Source organism: Pelophylax lessonae (assembly GCF_965119305.1).
Source record: "Pelophylax lessonae genome assembly, chromosome: 9".
NCBI classification, from domain to species: domain Eukaryota; kingdom Metazoa; phylum Chordata; class Amphibia; order Anura; family Ranidae; genus Pelophylax; species Pelophylax lessonae.
The window spans coordinates 172,268,345-172,280,825 of NC_138776.1; the positions used below are offsets into that span (position 1 = coordinate 172,268,345).

The 12,481-nt window shown below is 46.1% G+C and overlaps 1 protein-coding gene across 2 annotated transcripts in view; it reads right to left on the reverse strand.

Moving 5' to 3' along the window:
* WAPL (WAPL cohesin release factor) overlaps nucleotides 1-12,481 on the reverse strand; it is a 226,127-nt gene that overhangs the window by 117,590 nt on the left and 96,056 nt on the right. The gene's annotated exons all lie outside the window — the stretch shown is intronic.

The window sequence follows — 12,481 nt, forward strand, 5'->3', positions numbered from 1 at the left end:
CTGCTGCTGCCTGCGGTGCTTCTGAAGGAAAGGAAGTGCCGGTATACAGGGCGCTCTATTAAAGCCTATGGAGGCTACAAGAAAATGGCCGCCATGCATGTAAAACATGCGGCCGGAGCGATCGCAGCCAAAATGGCGCCGTTTGGCGCCGAAACCGCCGCTCCCACACCCCATGAGGGTGAAATAGAAAAATACACCAATTGCCCAGCAAAAGGAATAAACATGTTAAACCGCCGCAGCGGCACTGTAATGTGCCCCAAGCATGAGAAACTCAAGCCCCACAGCACACAGCCGTTCACATACAGACTGACACAGAGTGCAGCACAACCCCCCCTCCTGCAGCCCACAGCATGCAACACGAGGGATAGGGAGACAGTAACGGTGTGAACACAGGGTAAGGTAACACAGTCCCAGACTGACACCCCCCAGACAGACAGGTCCCCACATACATACACTTACCTCTTACATGGCGTGGGGAACCCGCACAGGCGAACAAACCGCTGAACATGAGGCAGGGAGAGTCGCATCTAGGACGCATCAGAGGGTGGGTTGAGAAACCGCACAGCGTCCGGTGAGGTAGCCACCTCACCTGGCATCCCTGCACGGAACAGGGATGGGTCGTTCAGATAACTCAGGAGCGATACCTGACTGAACGCTCGATGGCGGGCTGAGAAACCACTGACCCACAACCTGCGATCAGGGGGGTCAGCCCGAGACGCAGCCCGCATGATCCTCTTCTTCCGAAGAACTAACTAACGCTGATAAAATAACAGCTAACAAGAAAGAGAGAAAAAACTCAAATAAAATCCAAAGAAAGGAAAGAGAGCTGAGACAAGGTGTCCCAGCACAGAAACATCCAGCCACTCCTGACAGCTAGACAAATGAAACTGAGTTGGATACAGGAAGTGGAGGGTTATGTACTGAGGGGACCACCCCCTGGGGGTGGGGATATGTTAAAAGTCTTTGTACTAACATATTCTATTGCCTAGCTACTCCTACGGATAAGAGGACATAACCCATTGGTGATGAATATGAAGGGGCGGCGACTGTCGGAGGACGTAAGAGAAAAAAGGTATTTCGAAAAGTTTTTCATAGCTACAGGTGCATCACTAAAAATTAGAATCTCAAAAAGTTAATTGATTTCAGTAATTCAGCTCAAAAAGTGACACTCCTAGATTCATCACACAGTAATATTTGAAGAATTTCCTCGCATTAAAGTTTGATTATGGCTTACAGCTAGTGAAAACCCAAAATTCAGTATCTCAGAAAATTTGAGTATTGTGAAAAAGTTAAATATTACAGAGCACCCCGCACCTCCCCCCAACCCCTGTGGTCGTAGCACCCACATAGGTCTTCCCTGGGGTGAGTCTAGTAGGGTTATCCTTAAACCATTGGGTAAGTAGAGAAAACCTAAACACAACTGTGGTTGAACCCTCTGTATGTAGTAAGCCAAGTTACTAGGTCCATAGAGTCTTATACCAAAAATGATATCAAACCCTAGTATAGAGGAACAATGAATCCCCAAAATCAAAGCAAACTGAACCTCTTGGCGTATTTGTAGAGTAGTGTTGCGCAGATGAACACAAAAAAACAAAAATGCCAGTGGGTCACTCAGAAACAGATACATAGGGGTTCCCCCATCCCACAAAACAGAGCTGCGTGAGGGGATATGGAGTAAAGGAACTTTGCCCTCAGGGATAACCTGGTCGGGTAAAGTCTGTAGGGCGAAAATCTGGCTTAATCCCCTGCTAAACAATCACATTACTAGATATCTTAATTTTCGCAACTTAAAGCGGAGTTCTGGCCACAAAAAAAATTTCAATGAACATACCCCCGGGACAGTCAGGGCTAGTACATTCAACAATAGATAGCCTCTGATCTGTCCCGGGTTGCACTTACAGTGGGTACGGAAAGTATTCAGACCCCCTTAAATTTTTCACTCTTTGTTATATTGCAGCCATTTGCTAAAATCATTTAAGTTCATTCTTCTTCCTCATGAATGTACACATAGCACCCCATACTGACAGAAAAACACAGAATTGTTGACATTGTTGCAGATTTATTAAAAAGAAAAACTGAAATATCACATGGTCCTAAGTATTCAGACCCTTTGCTCAGTATTTAGTACAAGCCCCCTTTTGATCTAATACAGCCAGGAGTCTTTTTGGGAAAGATGCAACAAGTCTTTCACACCTGGATTTGGGGATCCTCTGCCATTCCTCCTTGCAGATCCTCTCCAGTTCTGTCAGGTTGGATGGTAAACGTTGGTGGACAGCCATTTTTAGGTCTCTCCAGAGATGCTCAATTGGGTTTAAGTCAGGGCTCTGGCTGGGCCATTCAAGAACAGTCACGGAGTTGTTGTGAAGCCACTCCTTCGTTATTTTAGCTGTGTGCTTAGGGTCATTGTCTTGTTGGAAGGTAAACCTTCGGCCCAGTCTGAGGTCCAGAGCACTCTGGAGAAGGTTTTTGTCCAGGATATCCCTGTACTTGGCCGCATTCATCTTTCCCTCGATTGCAACCAGTTGTCCTGTCCCTGCAGCTGAAAAACACCCCCACAGCATGATGCTGCCACCACCATGCTTCACTGTTGGGACTGTATTGGACAGGTGATGAGCAGTGCCGGGTTTTCTCCACACATACCGCTTAGAATTAAGGCCAAAAAGTTCTATTTTGGTCTCATCAGACCAGAGAATCTTATTTCTCACCATCTTGGAGTCCTTCAGGTGTTTTTTAGCAAACTCCATGCGGGCTTTCATGTGTCTTACACTGAGGAGAGGCTTCCGTCGGGCCACTCTGCCATAAAGCCCCGACTGGTGGAGGGCTGCAGTGATGGTTGACTTTCTACAACTTTCTCCCATCTCCTGACTGCATCTCTGGAGCTCAGCCACAGTGATCTTTGGGTTCTTTTTTACCTCTCTCACCAAGGCTCTTCTCCCCCGATAGCTCAGTTTGGCCGGACGGACAGCTCTAGGAAGGGTTCTGGTCGTCCCAAACGTCTTCCATTTGAGGATTATGGAGGCCACTGTGCTCTTAGGAAGTGCAGCAGAAATCTTTTTGTAACCTTGGCCAGATGCCTTGCCACAATTCTGTCTCTGAGCTCTTCAGGCAGTTCCTTTGACCTCATGATTCTCATTTGCTCTGACATGCATTGTGATCTGGAAGGTCTTATATAGACAGGTGTGTGGCTTTCCTAATCAAATCCAATCAGTATAATCAAACACAGCTGGACTCAAATGAAGGTGTAGAACCATCTCAAGGATGATCAGAAGAAATGGAAAGCACCTGAGTTAAATATATGAGTGTCACAGCAAAGGGTCTGAATAGTTAGGACCATGTGATATTTCAGTTTTTCTTTTTTAATAAATCTGCAACAATGTCAACAATTCTGTGTTTTTCTGTCAGTATGGGGTGCTATGTGTACATTCATGAGGAAGAAGAATGAACTTAAATGATTTTAGCAAATGGCTGCAATATAACAAAGAGTGAAAAATTTAAGGGGGTCTGAATACTTTCTGTACCCACTGTACCTGCAAGAAGAAATACTTACTTTTAAAATTTCTTCTCCAGCGCTGCCATCTCAGGTGTGGGCAGCTTGAAACCAGCGTGATCCTCTTCTGCGTCCTCTTCCGTCCCACGATGCACTGCGCCGGCCCCGCCATCACTTCCGGGTCTGCAGCGTCATCCCTGCACAGCTTCTGGGCATGCGCAGAAGCTGTTTAGCAAGGTATGACGCGCCTACACTGGAACTGACGTTGGGGCCGGTGCAGGCGCATTGATTTCTGGGATCGATGACGTTCAGCTCCCAGGAATCATTGCAAAGCGGAAGTGACGGCGCAGGCCGCAGCCGCCGAGGGAGGAAGTGGAAGAAAGGTGAGTATATTTTTCTGCAATTACAAGGTAAGTAAAAAAAAATAAAAATCTAACTACCCATTTCGTTTTCAGGTGAGCTATAGCAAGCGGATGGCCCAAAATCGACTGTCGATTTTGTGGCCGGAACTCCGCTTTAAGTAACCACTTCATTTTGAATATGAGAATAGCATGCAAGAGAAAAAATGGGATTTTTTGACATAACTTAAAATCCATTTCTCTGATGTTGATTGATGGACACAGCTCCTGACATTCTTTATCATTGGGTTATGCTGCCACCTACAGAAGTTGGACACTAGGCTGAAAAAACTTCTGGCTACACCCAAGGGCAGTCCCAGGGAGTATGCTCCCTCTTCCTGCTATAGTCACTCAGGTTTTGTTACAAGCAGTGTCAAGAGAATTATAACTTCACAGAGGGGTGGGTGCTGTGTCCGTCAATGAACATCAGAGAAATGGATTTTACAGTGAGGCAAAAATCCCAATTTCTCTTTCGTTCATGGACGGACACAGCTCCTGTCATTCTTGACCATTGGGATGTCCCAAAATAGTGTCAAGCATTAGGGGTGAGAAACGGCAAAAAAATTCCCAAGGCTAAAACAGTAGCCAACCAGGCGACGGGCTCAACCAAAACAAAACTGTAGCCCACCTGAAAAAAAAACAATACACCCTCAAAGAGGGTAAGGTCCTCCAAATGGCAGCCTGCAAAACCTTGCGGCCAAAGGAAGCATTCGCAGATGCCAACACATCCACATTATAAAACTTTGTAAAAGTGTACACCGACGACCAGGTGGCTGCTTTGCAAACCTGCGTCACTGACGCTGGATGACGGAAGGCCCAGGAGGCACTAAGCACCCTAGCAGAGTGCACCTTGACAGGAAAAAGGAGGAGCCTGACCCTTGATGGAATAGGCCTGAACCACCATCGGTCTGATCCATCTGGAAATGGTCGCAGAGGAAGCAGATAACCCTTTGTGAGGTCCATCCGTGAGAACAAATACAGAGTCTGACTTCCTAAAAGACTTCGTAGCTGCCAGGTGCCCCCGAATTGCCCAGGCCACATTGAAGGTATGCAAGGCAATTTCCTTTGGATGTTTAGGCCTAGGACACAGGGAGGCCCACACAATGTCTTCATTCAAATCAAAGTCAGAGACCACCTTCGGAAGGAATGACAGACCGGAGCGAAGCACCACTTTACCCTTGTGAATAACGAGGTATGCACAGAGAAGTGTGTGGCCAAAAGGTCGTTGGAAGAAGACCGAAAAAGCCGACACCTGGCCCTTGATGGTACAAGGCCAAATTCTATTCAATCCCCCGATGAATAAAGATCCGAGCCTACGAGAAGGAGCAAGAATGAACTCCAAGAGACCCACACCATGGAATGTACATCTTCCACGTACAATGGTAGATTTCCCTAGAGGTAGAGTTCCTAGCTTTTATCAACATAGGAATCACTTACTCAGACAAACCTCTATCCTTTAGCACCTGGCATTCAACAGCCAAGCCATCAAAGCCAGCGACTGTAAAGCAGGATGGAAGATCGGTCCTTGGGACAGAAGATCCTCCTCGAGAGGAAGCTTCCAAGGAACGTCAGCATCCAGTGCACTAGATCGGCGTACCAGGCCCAGCGAGGCCAGTCCGGTGTCACTAAGATGACCGGTAACCGTTTTGCCTCAATCCTGCATAGGAGTCTGGGCAGAAGCTTGAGAGGAGGGAAGGCGTAGATCAGACGATGCTGACCCCACGGGGCCACCAATGCGTCTGTGGCATCTGAGCCACAAACCTCTGCACCTTTCTGTTGAGCAGGGACCCCAACAGATCCACCTCAGGGGTGCCAAAACAGAGACACAGCTGATGAAACCCCTCCGAATGCAGGAACCACTCCCCTTGGTCCAACGCCTGCCGACTGAGGTAATCAACCTGCCAAATATCCACCCCGGGACATGTGTACGGCGGAGAGGGCTGGAACTAACCGTTCTCTGCCCACCTTAGAATGCCGGTTACCTCCAGAGCCACCAGGGCACTTCGGGTGCCCCCTCGGTGATTGATGTAAGCCACGGCATTGTCCGATTGAATGCGCACTCTGCATCCCTGAAGACAATCCGTCCAATGATCCAGACACAGTCTGATCGCTTGGAGTTCCAGGACATTGATCGGTATTCAGAACTCTTCCAATGTCCAGAACCCCTGAGCAGAATGCTGGCCGAGGACGCCTCCCCAGCCGCACAGGATGGCATCATTGTCCAATACAGGGGGAGAAAGAATTTTCCCAGATGAAGCCTTTGTTCCCCGATTCAACCAGGTTTGATTGTCCAGAGACTGCTGGGTCTTTTCCCAATTGGTCAGAATCGCGTGCTGGCCAGACTGGGGTGACCACTGGATCTAGATTATACAGCCCGTCGTCGAGTCTGTAGGTTGATAGTCGATCTCAAAAAGAAAAATCCAGGAGAAAAAACTTTTTCTATCTAAAAAAAATTTGCCAGGACCAAAGATTCCAGCAAGGAACTAGGTTCTTACTCCTGGCTAGACAGAAAAAAAAAAAAAAAACTAGTGTATATAGAGTGAGTATAGTAGAGAGAGGGAGTATACCCCCTTGGACTGCCCATGGATGTAGCCAGAATTTTTTTCGGCCTAGTGTCCTACTCCTGTAGGGGGCAGTATAACCCAATAGTCAAGAATGACAAGAGATGTGTCAGTTAATGAACGAAAGAAAAATTAACATTCATCTTCAGTGAAGGTCGGGAAGTTTTTGCAAATGACACAAAATTGGGCAGGGCAATAACTGCACAGCATGAAGCAGATATCCTACAGGATGACCTGGACAAAATAACGGAGTGAGCAACGACTTGGCAAATGAGGTTTAACGTGGAGAAGTGTAAGGTTTTGCACTTGGGGACTAGAGACATAAAAGCACAATACACATTAGGAGGGGAACCCTTGGGGGAATCAAAAACGGAGAAAGATCTGGGAGTCTTGGTTGATGATAGACTAGGCAATAGCATGCAATGTCAAGCGGCAGCTGCCAAGGCTAGCAGAATATTAGCATGCATAAAGAAAGGGATGTATTCCAGAGATAAGTCTATAATCCTTCCACTTTATAAAACTCTGGTCCGACCGCATCTGGAGTATTCTGTCCAGTTCTGGTCGCCAGTCCTCAGGAGGGATGTGTTGGAGCTGGAGAGAGTCCAGAGAAGGGCAACTAAACTGATTAGGGGATTGGAGGACCTTGATTATGAAGAGCGTCTGCAATCGCTTGATTTATTCTCCCTGAAGAGACGCCTGAGGGGGGACATGATAGCAATTTTTAAATATCTCAATGGGGATCTCAGCTTAGAAAAAAAGCTGTTCAGTCGAAGGGATTGCATGACTCTGGGGCATACAATGCGATTAGAGGAGAAGCGTTTTAACCTCAGGCAGCGTGGGGGGTTCTTTACTGTTAGGGCTACAAGATTGTGGAATTCTCTACCACAAGAGGTGGTTTCTGCGGGTAGTATGGTGGCTTTCAAAAGACTATTAGACGTACATCTCAAGGATCAGAACATTCAGGGGTATGTGAGATGATTACAGCCACACACACATACACAGGTTGAACTGGATGGACTGTTGTCTTTATTCAACCTCACCTACTATGTAACATATCATTTAATAATGTTATTTATTAATCCCATGTGAGCATTTCATCCTTCACCTCTGGACTCTGTTCCACTGAGCATTGTTTGTGAGCATGAAGACTTACCTCCGTTTCGGTTTTTATTAGTGGAGCACCTTAGTCCTTATAGTGGCTATTTCATCATCTTTATTGTGGACTTCACTTGTTTTGTTACAGCACCTACTGAGAGTGCTCGGATTATAGTAATTCACTTCATTTGACCATACAAAGTCAGATAAATGGACTCATTTATAACAAAGTGGGTATTGTTATTTATTCTCTTCTTCGCTTGCAATCCACAACCTATTCATAAAATGTAGGCTGCAATGTGGAGCCTGACAGAGTTCTCCCTGTTTAACACCGCAGAGAGGGATAGTTGTTTTAGGGTTTAGGGACAGCAACTGGTTATGTGACTTTGATATGTCAAGTGAGGGAGACCTCTTTCCAGCTCCAACGCCAGAGAAGCAAAATTCACACCGTGCCTTATAGATGTGTTTTTGTTTTCCTTTATAAATGGATCCCATAATTTCAGATGCAATCTGCCAGATCAGAAATATTAACCAACAGCTGTGCAATGTGGGGCTCCATCTCAGTGCTCAGTATTTCACTAGATTGATTATATAGGCTCTCGCACAGCAAAGATAATTGAGAATTTACTGATATGATAATCTTATTTAACAAAATCGGATTGCCAATTTGGCCTCAAACACAGTAACTAGGTAGATCATTAAAAACTAGAAAAGTGATTAAGCCCTACAGCCAAAAAGGTGGTAAATAATTGAGGATCTCCACCCTAGAGAGAAAAAAGTTAGTCATCAGCTACAAATACTGTAACTGCTGACTTTCAATAAAAGGACACTTGCCTGTCTAAGGATCCAGCACTGTCCTCACACAGGCTGGTTTTTCCCCAGTCTTTGGGTGCCCGGTATGTTTAGTGTGGGAAGCCGACTGACTCCTTGTGGCTTAATAGCTGGCTTCCCGCTGTGCGTGTGTGTGTGTGTGAAAGCTGAAAGTGGGAATAATGTCAGAAGGTTATTGTACCTTAATGCACTGAATGCACTAAGATAAAAAGCCTTCTGTGCTCAGTGCCCACCCCAATACTTAACTGAGCCCGATGTCAATTGGGCGCTGTACAAGGGCCCCTGCTGCTGTCAACCACAGCTCAGGGGGGTCGAGGAGCCAGAATCGCTGGCCAAGTACCAGAGAAGAGCAGGATCGAAGGCTGCTCAGTGCAAAATTAAATAGAGAGAGCTAGTTAAGTATGATGTCTGTTATTTAAAAAGAAAAACCTTTCCCTTTACAATCACTTGAACTTCCCTTTTTGGCTGAAGTTCCACTTTATGAAAAGTTGTGCAAGGAAGTCCAGTAGTTTCTGGAAATTACCCAAGCATATTATGCTGCAGTATATACCTCTCTATATATTATCACCTAGACAATGTCAGAAAAGTACCTTGGTGAGGGTATGTGGTCTAGCCGCAGAACAAAATGGCTGCCTAGTCCCTTCACTCCGTCCTACACCACGAAAATAATAGTAACCCCAAATGCCAGAGACATCCTTCCCGCTACCCTGCTTGTAGGATCCGATCCCATGTCTCCCTCTGCTATGTCAAGGAAAACATCAAAGTCTTTGAGATTGAGAAGACTGCAGGACGACCTCATAAAGCTGTCCTAGCACAGCTCCCAAGATGGTGCAGAGTGGGAGCACAGCATTCAGGCACCACCCGTATCCCAGCTCACTGCAGACTAATAATCTCTCTGATATGGGGGAATTCGCTCCGCCAGACCCGCCTGCCTCTCAGCTCTCCCCAGACTGAGGTAAGAGCAGCATTATCCCCAGCATGCTCCCCTGACATATCCCCAGCTATTAAGAAACAATGGGCAGACAAGCTTCCTGGAGACTCTGCTGACACTCTGGCTAACACACTGGCCTCTTTCCCTGCTTCAGACAACCCTGCCTCAGAGTGCACTCTGAAGGTTATGCTTATCTCTCTACAAGTAGACATGCAGAAGGAGCGGAGTTTCTTGGCAATGCATTCAGAGTCATCTAGAGGAATGCACAGATTCCCTTGAAAGGCATATGCACAAGCACATAATGCAGTGGTTGACACACAGGATGAACATGCCCAGGCTTTACACCAAATCAGTCTAAAAATCGCCGATCTGGAAGCTAGCTCCCGGCAAACCATTAAATTCTGGGGCATCCCAGAAACCATGAACTGATGCCCTATCTGCAAAAGCTCTCCTCACCATTCTCGCCCCAATCTCTCTACACTTGACCCAACAAACCCGGTTTTTGAATCCTGTGCACCCGATTACCTCTCAGCCACCATTCCAAGAGATACCTTGGCTCGCCTGCACTTCTTCCACATGAATGAACAACAAATGCGGGTAACCAGATCCATGTGAAAGCTTCCAGAACCGTCTCAGAATGTCTCACTCTTCACCGATATATCAGGGGCCATTGCACAAGCATGCAAATACTTTGATCCTGTCATCGAAACCCTGAGGGTACGGCAGTATAATCTTCAAATGGGGATACCCAAGAAAGCTCCTTGTCACCTACCAGAACCAGCATCAGAAAGCTTTTTATAAATGCTATTCTGTCTAAATTATCCCCCTAGCCCAAGGATCAGATTGTGATATGAGGGAACTGGATTCTTCAAGCACACATAGAAGAGGATCCCCTGCCCTGTCCTCCCTGCCCCTTAAAGAAGACTTGTACGATGCGTTGAGATGCCTGCACGGTTCAGAGAAGGAATATAGGTTTTTTCTCATCCACCCAAGGGTCATATTCCAGACTTGATCTGTTTCTGGTCTCTAAATCCACACTTCAATGTGCATCCTCACACACTATAGGGCTAATAACATGGTCTGACCATGCACCGATAACTCTTACCCTACAATTCACAACAACCCCCAAACCCTGCACTGTGGAGGATGAACCCCTCTGTTCTGAGAGATATACAGGCGGCAGATCAAGTTTGGAATTGAATCCTACTTTCGCCTCAACGTTGGCTCAGTCCCTAACCCTACCACTGTGTGGAATGCCCATAAATCAGTCAGGCCTATTCTTGAAGTTCTGTGCTCAGGAAAAAAAAAAAGAGGTCCCAAATCACTAACAAGTACCTGGCACGTATTCCTATGCTTGAACACAGCAATAAGATCTCCCCTTCTACCCAAATCACTAGTGAACTCCCATCAGATCTGATCTCCGTTCCCACCTTCGACAATGATTTTAATTTTATATTAAACACCTATGTCTCAACTGGCATTCCCAGGGGAATAAACCCCTGGGAAAACCCTAGCCGACCAATACAAATACAGATAAGCAAAGACGAAAATCCCATATCTGAAGTGGCCCAAGGCAATAATCCCCTCTAGATAGCTAATGGTTTCAAGGCATTCTATGCACAATTGCACAATTTTGCCTCTTCCAGTACCAATACAGTCCCCACAGATCAGCTAATGCCACTCCTAAAGAATCCTTAAAAGCTGTCATTCAGATCCAAACCACCATCCGAAATCCAGGTAAAACGCTTTTGAGGAAACAGCAAATTACCACCCCATTTCCCTTCTTAATTCCAACTTGAAACTCTATGCCACAATGCTAGCAACCTGTCTAGCCAAGATTATCACCTTGCACATATACACTGATTAAGTGGGATTTATCCCATGACATCAGGCCTCAGATGGGACATGGAGATTCATAGACCTCATTCAGTGGGCTGAGCAGCATGGAATGCCTTTTCTCTGCTCATTTCCCTAGATACAGAGAAGGCGTTCAATAGACTCCACTGGAAATACTTTGAAGCAGTTCTCCACAAGTTTGGGTTGTCAGGCAACCTCTTACGAGCCATAATAGGCTATTTGTCTTACCCGCATAGACAAGGAGCAACTATCCCAACTGACCCACTTTTCCTGGCCGCCGAACTCCACCCTCAATTATTTAGGGATTCAACTGGTATCTTCTTCCACCCATTTGCTTAACATCAACCTGGAATCTTTACGCCAGAAACTGCATGACACCTGCAAAATGTTATTACCCCACATTTTGTACTTCTTTAAAACTCTGTCACCATATTGCCTTGCCTCCTAACTAAAATACACAGGATTCTGAACTCTTTTATATGGCAACACAATAAACCTCAGACTCAAAAGTCAGCATTATACACATCGGCCTCAGTCTGGTATGGGAGCTCCAGATGTTAAAGCATACTATAAGGGGGTTATGTTGGATCAAGCTAAATCCTGGTGGCTGCCTTACAACACCTATACCTGGCAGCAGGACCTCCGCTTGGTACTATTGGCCTCCTGGCTCCGTTGATGCCCCCCTAGATCTACCCTAGCCACCGGTAACGTAACTAAGAGTGTGGTGCTCTATACTGCAATTGAACTCATGCTTATCTCGACAAACCTTATCATATCTGCCATTAGCAACCCTAGAACTGCTCACTCAGGACCTTTCACTACAACACCGAATTGAAGTGGGCGTGCGCAATATTGGATGTCTAAACACTGCACAGGGAATGGAATCATTCCAGAATCTGTCTGCCGCTTTTAACATTCATAACTAAGACTTCTTCATATATTTCCATGCTTTATCCATAGAGTGGTCCCCCAATCAGTTGACCAGAAACCTCTTTCTTTATTATGAATCTCACAAGTTAACCATGAAAGGAATATCTACAATATACAAACTCCTTACCACCCCTTCAGCTGACTACAAGTCCCCCGTTATGACATATTAGGAATCAGCTCTTCACTTCTCTGCCGCCAGCGCTCTGTGCTATAGTGCTCTCCAGAATCCCTGATCTTTCCTCAAGATATTTCCTCAATTGGGAAACAGTCATGAAAATTTACCACAGATGGTACTACACCCCTTCTAAACTAGCCACTATCTTCCCTCTCCCCCAATTGCTGGAGGAACTGTTCCCTGGAGGGATCCCCTCTATATATCTGATGGGATTGC